Here is an 8586-nt window from a genome sequence, read left to right as displayed (position 1 = left end):
CGGTTGTGTCCTAATTACGAAGACCTCGTATATATCTGAAAAATAATTCCATGTCCTAATTGCGAACACATGTAACTGAAATATATCTTTTCCAAAACAAATGAGTGCAGTGACCCAGAGACATGTAGTTTAACCTGTAACAACCGTAGCCAACCTGATTGAAAGGCCTAACAGCGTTAAGAACAGCGTTATACGTTTTGAAATTTGATTAAGTAAAGTTCAAATCAGTATATACCAGGTGGTTATAATTAAAGTGACGGAACTCCCTAAAAAACGCAACCCGCTGATGATCATTTATGAAATCCCAATCAAAAGAGAAGAGGAGAATATAACAGAGGAATTTTATGCACTGAACACTTGAACATGTCTCTAGATGAATTCAAGACCAAATTCAAGTTTCGGTTTAAAACCGGGCCCAGGAACCGACCAGTCTCGCACAGAGTATACGAGGTGGATCCCGTAATTAGGAAACTTATCCTAAATATGAATAAGGTACATTTAGCCTATCTGTCCTTGTCAATGAAGGACTATTTAGTCGTCCCGGTTTGCCTCAAGTGCCTCGAATATGGACATGTCGCGAAGCACTGCAAAGGGGAGCAATACTGTATAATATGTGGAGCTGAGGGACACTCTAGAGAGGAATGCAGAAAGGAGAGGGTAGAAAAATTATGCATACCCTGCATGAGAAGGAAAAGAACGTGCAACGCCGATATAAAGGATTGCCCTACAATGAAGTTCTTTCAGCAGAGATTAATAGAAAAAACCAATTATGGAATTTAAACAAATAAGAAAGAGAAATAGGAACACCCCTAGCCGCCGACGCCGTAATGCGACAAGAGCGGCGGCATACGCAGTAAGGAAACAGGGTGAACTTCAGGAAATTCTAAAACACCGTTTCACAATAGATCTTCCTCTCCACCTCAATACCTTAATCTCCGGAGAACTACTTTATCCCCCCACTCCTCCCCGCAGCAACTTCTCTCTTCATTCCACACTAACGCCGTTACCTACTCAATATAACTGTCAAAAACCCATTCTTAGCACACCGATACCTGGCCTGAAACCATGTGCCTTCATTATTCCCCCTCAGTTATCCATATCCCCCCCGCCATCGCCACTCTCACTTTCTCCCCCTGAATCAGTCCTACTCACACCACCGCACTCACACTCTGCACAATCCTCGCCAGTCTCCTGGTCTTTCTCACACACCCCATTCAGCCCCACCTCATACTTCTCTCATAGCTACGAAGACCTCCAGAATGACCCCTGCCCCAATCTATCGTCTCATTCTCCTTCCCTGATTGACCTAGTCGAACCTCCAAGTCGGTCAAATCTAAACCCGGAAGCTCCTCCCTTCCAAGTACAAACAAAATACTTAAATTTTACCGCACCAGTCATAATGAACCCACCCCGACCAGAATTCAAAGATACCCCAAAAACGAACATCAACCCAGCAACGATATACCGTAAATTCGAACTTGATCTACAACTTAGCCGGCTTGAAGAGAGGGATAATTTAATCACTGCGCTGCGTTTGCTGGTTAGATTAAAACATGATAACGGAAAATCCATTACATTCCCTTACCCGGAGGCTGTGGATAAGATGATCCTAAGATGCAGCAACATCCCGGTTAGTCCGGATGAATTGCACGACTTACTAAAACAAACGTTTCACCGAAGGGACCTAAAGCTAGACTTAGAAGAGGTCTACAAAGATTTCGCAAGGGGATATGGAAGAGTTGTCCAGGATGCCACCAAGCCTTGGCCGTCGTGGAGCTCTGTAATAAGACATTGACGAGAAACAAGTTAGGCATACTGCAGGTAAATCTGAATGGAGCGAAACTGGCCACGGAGGAGATTTTTATCTTAGCTAGAACAAACAACGTCGACTTGCTGTTGTTACAAGAACCTTACATTCTAAACGGAAAGGTGATACATGCACCGATGGACGCTATACTAGCCTATAACCAAAACCAGAATGCCAAAACTGCAATAGTAGCACTAAATAAAAACATAAATATGCTCAAAATAGAACAGTTATCTGATTCACATACAAACTGCGTAGAAATAGGATACAATAAACAAAATTTTACAATCATAAACACCTATTGTCAATATAGTCACAGCATCGACAAATATATAGACCACATCAGAAAAGCCTGCAGGGCCTATTCATACAACAAGATTCTGGTGACTCTAGACAGCAACTCTTCCTCACCCCTCTGGTTTGGCAGGGATATGGATTCCAATGGCGAAAAAATGATGAACCTTCTAGCTGAATTAAACTTAAATGTAGAAAATCAACCGGGTAACGCACCAACTTACCGGGGTAGAGCGGGGGCGAGCAGTAATATTGATCTAACTCTATCCAACAACCGCATGAGCCCTCTCATAGAGGGTTGGAAAGTCCTGGACATGGTAACAACCAGTGACCACAACGTCATTGAGTTTTATGTCAACCTGGAAGGTGCTCCAAAAACCCACACGATGAGACCACCTACCTACAACTGGGCAAAAACGGACAAGACTGCTCTGCTAAACAACATCGATCTGCCAGAATGCTCTAGATCTGCAAATAACGCAAATGATTTGGCAGAATTGCTCACGAAACAGCTTCAAGCAGCCATAGAGGCATCCACGCCTAGGCACGATATGGACAGACCTCCTAAACCATGGTCAAACAAATTGACAAGGCTTAGGAACAACATGCGCAGATCTCGAAAACTATACCAAAAACCAAACATTCCTGACATAAGAGCAACTTATCTAGAAGACTATAGAAGATCAAAGTCTAAATATGCAGAAGAGTTGAAAAGCTTCAAATTGAAAAGGTGGCATAATTTTGTAAATAGATATCTTAATAAGGATAAATGGAGTCTGCCGTATAAAATTATCACGAGCAAAACTAAACAGAGAGAGGTGACAACAACCTTAAAAAGATCTGATGGAACCCTAACCAATAACGCACGGGAAACCGCGGAACTGATGCTGCATGGACTCCTCCCAGATGATGAAGAACAAACGGACAACGAGGAAAATGCCGCGATAAGGAGGGAACGTGGACGCTATCCTAACAACACTCCCATAGCCCCATTCACATCTGAAGAAATCGTCCGAGAGCTGACATCAATGAAAAGTAACAAGGCGCCAGGCCCAGATGGCATACCAGCTGGAGTAATCAAGCAAACGCTTCCAAAAACACTACCTTTCATTACAGCCCTCTTCAACCAATGTATTATAGGAAAGGAATTCCCCAGGGCATGGAAGGAGGGACGCCTAGTAGTAATCAGGAAGGAAGGAAAAGAAGATGCTGCGAGCTTAAAATCGTACAGACCCATCTGCCTGCTAAATACTATGGGGAAGCTTTTTGAAAAACTTATAAACAAGCGTCTGCAGGAATTCCTCGCCATGGTAGGAAAAAATGACAACCAGTATGGCTTCACAAAGGGTCGTTCTACGGAGGACGCTATAAATAAGCTAAAACAGGTTGTGGAAAAATCAGAAACGAAGCTCGTCGTAATCGTTTTCGCGGACATTAGCGGGGACTTCGACAATTTGTGGTGGCCCCACCTCTTCTACACCCTCAGGAAAATAAACTGCCCGGTTACACTCCTCAGATTGTTGGAAAATTACTTCAAAGACAGACGAGTTCACCTCGACTTAAATGGAGTAAAGGTATTAAAAATAACTACAAAGGGCTGTCCACAGGGCTCAGTATTGGGCCCGCATCTATGGAATGTAAACCTTGAACCCTGTCTTCGAGCGCTAGAAAATGACGAAAACATTGACCAAGTTATTGCTTATGCCGATGATGTAGCGGTGGTGTGTTCGGGCAACTCGAGAGCTCAAATCGAGAATAAAGCAAATCAAGCATTGAGAACGTTGGCAGAGTGGTGCAGAGGCGCAAAATTAGAACTCTCGTCCTCTAAGACGAAATACCTTATTGCCAAAGGACATCTAAGTCATAAGAGGAATCCTAGCATTAAAATATCTGGCTCAACAGTGAAAAGGACAAAAGAATTTGAATACTTGGGTGTGACACTGGAGGAAGGGATGAGATTTGGGGCTCACATTCGCAAAATTACCCAAAAAGGCGAAAATACCATGAGCAAGTTAACGAGACTGGCAGCCCAAAACTATAACCTGCCACCAGGCATCATGGATACATACATAAAGTCCATATATGAACAGATTACCACATATGCGTCCTCGGTCTGGGTGGGTGGACTCAAAAATAAGAAGAATGTTAGGGTACTTCGATCCTCACAAAGGAGAATACTCCTGAGAGTGACGGGAGCATTTGGCACGACCTCCACGGAGGCGCTCCTTGCCGTAACTGGTAACATACCACTAGACAAGGAAGTGAGATGGCGAGCAGCCAAATACCAGTTCAGGAAAGGAGATGAACAGGAATTGACGAAATGTGTTGGAATCTTCCTCCCTACCCTACACGATATAAGAGCAAGATTGACAAATGAATGGCAAATGGAGTGGGAAACTGCTGAGAATGGAAGAAGAGTATATAGCTTTGTGCAAAACATCAGATACAATAAACTAGCCAGCAATCAATATTCAAGAGGACTCGTACATCTTCTGACAGGCCATGGCCCATATGGTACGCATCTCTGCCGAATAGGCAGCAGACCCACACCTGCGTGCAGCGCATGTGGTGTGATAAGAGATACGCCAGAACACAAAGTCTTCTTCTGCCAGGCAGCTGGTGAAGAGATCAAACGACTAAGACTGGAACTACCAACCACTGACGTCAAAACACTCTTATGTCCTCAGCAGTTGGACAAGCTTAGAGCCCTGGCGAATGCAGTATCATTAGAAGAACAAAGAAAATTTAATACTCGGCTCCAAAATCCCCAACCGGAAGCGCCCATCCCGGCAAGACACAATGAAGATGTAAGGAAAATCAGGTTTCAACCGGCAAGGATTTCACACACCAGGAATGTGCCTCCCGCACCGGCTCGGCTGGACGAACAGGAAGCAGAAGAAGACGAAGTGTAAGAAGTGGAGGAAGCTCCGGAAAATGCTTCTAGAAGAAGATTCTTCGCTGTCTCATTGGGAAGGCAGGAAGCCGAGGAGCGTAGGAGAATTCGTCCAATCAGAATGCCTGGTGAGAAACTTGAAGACTACCTTATAAGGGTGTCTGCATCCAGAACATCAAACATGTAAATTAATCCTCTAACTCATATAAATATCCTCATCAGACGCAAACATAACACATATCTTTAAATTGCCATGTTAAAGTGCACTTTACACATTTTATCCCTGCACTGGTACTCCAGTGTCTTATATTTCAGTTTCATATCATCACCATATATCTACACTTTCAGCACCATGTTTTCACTACGCTGGAACTCCAGTGTTTAATATATAATATATTTTTCTTCTTGTTGTTGTTCTTTTAAATTTTTATATCTATTATTATCTCATATACAATTTTTATCTCAAAGCATTAAGAAACCACACATACCCGTTCTAAGGAAACTCGCGCGCGCTATAATCACTCTTTACCAACTTCAAATCCCAAACTCTTGTACAGATGGGGGCTGGACACCGACAGCGGAACACCTAGCCTCTGGGGTGGAGCATTCTTTGACAACAGTAATTGCAAAACGTAAAAATAAATGGTCTTAAACCAAGAGCTCACCCGCTCTCGGTTGCCGGCTCCTGATGCAAGATGCATCAATAAACAATATTATGTAATGTATAGGGCGTGCGAGCTCCAAAAACTTCTCACTCATAGATCCTGAAGCCCGGGATCCGGTACATGCTAGATCACCACACATTACAGCATATCACCTAAAATTGTAATACAAACAATATGTAACGGAAGATACTTATTCACGTGGAAAAATGTATAGCATTGTACTGTCTACAAATGTAATGTAATGTAACTCAATTTATTAATTATGTTATTTAATCTTGTATTGTTTTCTTTTTATTTTCAGTATTATGTATCTGCAATTATCAATAAAATAGTAGTGCACAACGATAACGGGGGAACCGTAATTCGAGCAAAAGACGTCCCAGTTTATTGCAGAGGCACTGGGACAAGCGTATGCCCTCGAATGCATACGGGTGGAGGTTTGGTTGTATTCGGGGGTTCCCCCCTTATTGTTCAGAGTGGTACAGCACAGGCTGTAATGAGAGTAGCAGTCTGAAACTTCGCAGATATGCTAATGAAGCAATGCGCTTGCGAATTATGCAACAAAAAAATAGTTCCAATTCTCGCCACCAGGGTAAAAAATGGCGCTGTAAGCAGTCAAAACTTGGTATAGTTACAGGAAAAACACTATAAATCACAGAAAACAATACTCTTTGTAATAAAATATCGCTACAATTTCACTATTCGAATTACATGAACATTACTAAAGGAAAAAGCTTCAAGCGTCACCAACAACAACCAGGGAGCTCACACAATGGTTAGGCAATGTCACCGGCTTTGACGTCAGAGTTACGGAAAATTCCACGTTTTGACTGCTTACAGCGCCATTTTTCACCCTGGTGGCGAGAATTGGAACTATTTTTTTTGTTGCATAATTCGCAAGCGCATTGCTTCATTAGCATATGTGCGAAGTTTCAGACTGCTACTCTCATTACAGCCCGTGCTGTACCACTCTGAACACCGTCACTTTAATTATAACCACCTTGTTTTCTGTTTTGGTGCGCTATCGGAATTAACTGTTTGCACTTTGATTAATTCATCATAAGCACTTTGTAAATGTTCTTTATTTGCTTCAATATCATGGGATTCTACTAAAAAAAATTATATTTTTCATTACCAGATAAAGAGTTAATAAGTTATTAACTTAAATTTGTTTCAATTGAAGAGTTTATTGTATTTCTTTGGTTCTTCTAGGGGAGTTTTCCCCATTTTCTGTCAGTGTCAATATCTGTTCTCTCTCAATAACATCACATTCTCTCTGGTGTTTGAACACACCCCAGTTGAAGATTTTATGGCTTCTCAGGATTATTGGTACGCGACGAAAATTATAAGGACCCTGGCAACCATGTATTTTTCCCGCTTTTTCGAACACAAGGTGTTTGAAAACGATAGAAGTTTCTGGGCAGACGCCATTAATTTTAAGTTACAAAGGGAGCTCCCTCTATGCTTCGTAATGGAACTGGAGATAGTACAGCCAACGTGGAGAGAAGATGGCATTTCTTGTACTCTTTTGGCGGGAAAGGATTTATGGGTCGATCCTAAAACTAGTGTTACTCTACGATAAACAACAAAATATCCAGTCTTTTCCTGTTTAAACCTTTGCCTCCAATTGGAAAAGGCAATCGTAAAAGATAGCTTAATGTTTCGTCTGAGAACTGTACCAAATAAGCGAATTCAAGGACGAGAGAAAATGGGATGGGGGGAGGGAAGTGGAGTGGAAGATTCCCTATTGGAAAGGAGAGAGAGATGGGAGGTATGATTTTGTTATGTTTTTGCGCGCCAAAAGTTACGATTTCTGGTCGTATTTTGTCGTGTCTTTCGTTTTCCAACCCTTCGGTGTCGCTATTCCTTGGGGTTACGATCGCTCTTTCATTCAAAATGTCATTAAATAAAGTGTGCCCGAACTCCTAGATAGATTTTTATTGCCCTCGGTGTTTTCCGGTTGCCAAATGGCGGGAAAAGAAGTACAAAGGGATATAGGCAAACCGAAGTTTTCCTGGGAGCGAGATTAGTTCTGAGTTCTCGGCTTTTCCGCTGGGTGTCTCCACTTCCGTCTAGATCTTTCTTTTGTTTCTGCTCACTGAAACCTCGTTGGAGACACTAAAATGTATCGGCGCTAGTTATTTCTGAACAAATTTAAAGATACTCGGACCTAATCTACGTCACAATCTTGACGTACCACACGTCTGGTACGACCTTGGGTAAGTAGCAAGCAGACTTAGTCTCAGGGCTAAATAATAATAATAACCCATGGCTCGACAGCCCTCGAAAGGGCCAAGGGTTATTATTCGGGCTCGGAACTTGAGGAAAAATTCATTGCTTTCCTAGTGTCCGAAGACGAGGCCCAATGTAATACGAGGCTTGTCCGGAAAGTAAAGATACAAACCAAAAATAAAATATAAAATAAATGTATTGCTCGCAACTAAAGTTACACTTGCTACACTGATACAGAGGCTATTTCTCCACATAAGTGCCACCATTGTCCAATCATCTGTTCAGACGCGGAACAAGTTTTTGTATCCCTGAATCGTAGAAATCCGCCGCCTGCATCTGGAACCAAGTTGTGACTTCTTCCCTGACTTCATCGTCGTCGGCATTTTTTTTCACCAAGTTGTTTCTTGAGGTACAGGAACAGGTGGTAGTCGCTGGGTGCAAGGTCGGGGCTGTATGTCGGATGGTGAAGGACCTCCCATTGAAACTGTGCAAGCAGATCCTTGGTGACATTCGCTGCATGGGGGCGGGCGTTGTCATGAATAAAGCGGATTCCACTTGACAACATGCCTCTCAGTTTGTTTTGAGTGCTTCCCACTTCTCTCTTCATCATGAACATCACGTCGACCTTCTGCGCAGGCACGGCACCATTTCGCCACATTTTGACGATTCATTACGTTCCCGTACACAGTTACAAT

Source organism: Lepisma saccharinum, chromosome 30 (assembly GCF_977018435.1).
Source record: "Lepisma saccharinum chromosome 30, izLepSacc3.1, whole genome shotgun sequence".
Classification (NCBI taxonomy): Eukaryota; Metazoa; Arthropoda; class Insecta; order Zygentoma; family Lepismatidae; genus Lepisma; species Lepisma saccharinum.
This window is presented reverse-complemented; position numbering follows the sequence as displayed.